This window comes from Gossypium hirsutum, chromosome D10, assembly GCF_007990345.1.
Source record: "Gossypium hirsutum isolate 1008001.06 chromosome D10, Gossypium_hirsutum_v2.1, whole genome shotgun sequence".
Lineage (NCBI taxonomy): Eukaryota > Viridiplantae > Streptophyta > Magnoliopsida > Malvales > Malvaceae > Gossypium > Gossypium hirsutum.
In genome coordinates this window covers 19,243,978-19,246,263 of record NC_053446.1, presented here as the reverse complement: position 1 = coordinate 19,246,263, position 2,286 = coordinate 19,243,978, and the positions used below count along the sequence as shown (strand labels likewise).

Genomic DNA, 2,286 nt, shown 5'->3' with positions numbered 1-2,286 from the left:
CATGGGGCCCAAGCAATACGGAGAATAATCTTCGAAGATATGGAAGAAGCATGTAAAGGCGATCGTGATGCGATTGCGGAAGCCATTAAAGTCGCCAATAATATCCATCCATGAATAGGAGAAAAGTACAAAAGACATTGATGAACCCATGAAGGAAGAGGAAGAAGTCAAGCACTACAAGCCAATCGAAGAGGTACCCAAATTTGTGCCCTCAAAATTAAAAGATCTAAGTAATTTTACGATTTTACGAAAATGACAAACACCTAGTCAACAATGAGAGCACTCACCATTTGGTTGCCCACATACTCGTGTAATGGAGAATATTCACTGCAAAATTAGTGAAAAAGCCATAACTGGGTGACAACTTTTATCCTAGAAGATAACCGAAGTATAAAAGGCAATCAAAGGGAGAGAGACAAAAAGAAAAACTGATAATTTTTCTAAGCTTGGATAGAGGTCTCATTGTGGAAAGAGGGGCAAGTTGAGCTAATTGTGAACTTTGGTGAAGACGAGCAATAAGACACCAAGTTGGGGGGATTTGAGTTTTGAAACCCATATTTCTTCCTCTGCATTTTGTTTCAATTCTTCTATTCTAAACTGAGATTTTGGGATATTGATGATACGAAAAAAACTTGAATTTGTGTAGCCTAGCCATGAGCTAACTTAATACGGCTGGTGTTTGCTTTAAATGGTGTTTTAACTTCGATTAATCTTTATGGATTAAGATGGTTCATATTACTGCTTTACCCAATGGTTGTTTTTTGTTTAATTTCTTAAGAGAGTGTTGATGATTGCTCAATAAGTCTTAAGGTAGCTTGACACCAACAGCATTCGGTTACCTGGATTGAAGTTGGGTAATATAAGTGAGTGTTGAGTGAAATACTCATGGAAAATCTAGATATAGAGCCTTACCTTATACCATTTAGAGAGTTGAGCTTTAGTAGTAGTTGTTAATCCTAAGGCTATAGACATATAGTGCCTTAGGGTTGACTAACCCTAGGTCTTACTTTCGACAGAGGAAAACCACATTGGTACCCAATCGAGTAGTAAGTTCGCCATAGTTTTGTCAGGGCACTATTCACAGGTTAGAACAGATCCCTTAGTAATCCCAGCCATCACGAACAATATTCAGACATTGCTAAATTCCTTTGTTCTTTTGTTTTTATTTGTTGCAATTGTAATCTCTACTAGTATACTTCATTACTCTCACTTCTAATGTTTTAATCCCATTTTAATTTCATTAAACATCATTCAATACATTTATCTTTTCTGTTCAATTGCGATAACTTAGAAAAAGAGCACTCATCTAATCCTTGTAGGAACGATACTCAGTCATCACTTTATTACTTGATTCAACATGTACACTTGTACAATTTGCACATCATATTCATATGCGACAAGTTTTTGGTGTCGTTACCGGTGATTGGTGATTGCTAACTTTAGTTTTTGTTATCGCAATTTTTATAGTTTTAGTTGTTTGTTTTGTGATCTCAATAGCCCTGTTACTAGTTGTATCTGTAGAGACACTTCTGCTAAAGAACTCTATCCCTTAGATCAAGAAATTGAAAGGACCTTACTAAGAAGGACAAGAGAACAAAGAGCAATGAATCAAGACAATAACAATCCACCTGCTATGAATGAGCAACTGAATCGGGTGTACCTGAAGATGCCCTAAAACTAAAATTGTTTCCCTATTATTTAAGAGATCGTACTAGAACATGGCTCAAAGATTTACCATCTGGAACAGTAGAATCATGGAATGATCTTTGTCATATATTTCTGTTGTGATATAACCCACTCAATATGAATGCCAAACTAAGAAATGACATAACATCCTTCAAGCAACTAGAGGATGAAACATTGTATAAAGCATAGGAAAGGTTCAAAGATTTGTTTAGGAAATGTCCTATGCGTGGGTTTCAGCATAGGAAAGTTTCAATCCTCATGGAGCAGTGGATGTCAAGGATATGTAGATAGGGGTCACATTTAAATTCAATAGACAACATTTAAAGCACTACTGGGGTGCTCATGTAAATCAAGGCAAACAATCTATTGAACTTAGAGATATTTAAGCGTAACATCTCTATCCTGTCTTTATTTTTTTTTTTGTTTTACTTTAATTTTGCTTTTTCGGCTTTCATCTTTAATTAGTTGATGTTATTTTCAATTCTAGTTATATTTTTTATTAGTTTACAGATTTTAAAAGAAGTACAAAGAAAGAATGAAGGTGCAAGCACGATAGATGTAGTACCAATAGGTGTTTGCCCTAGCAATCAAGAAGTAAAT

The 2,286-nt window shown here is 35.3% G+C and overlaps 1 non-coding gene across 1 annotated transcript; it reads right to left on the bottom strand.

Annotated features, from left to right (window-relative positions):
- Positions 1-1,812: 1,812 nt before the first annotated feature.
- LOC121222808 (small nucleolar RNA R71) lies at positions 1,813-1,919 on the bottom strand. The gene has a single exon (XR_005920179.1). It is a non-coding gene; the product is annotated as a small nucleolar RNA R71 (small nucleolar RNA).
- Positions 1,920-2,286: the final 367 nt, after the last annotated feature.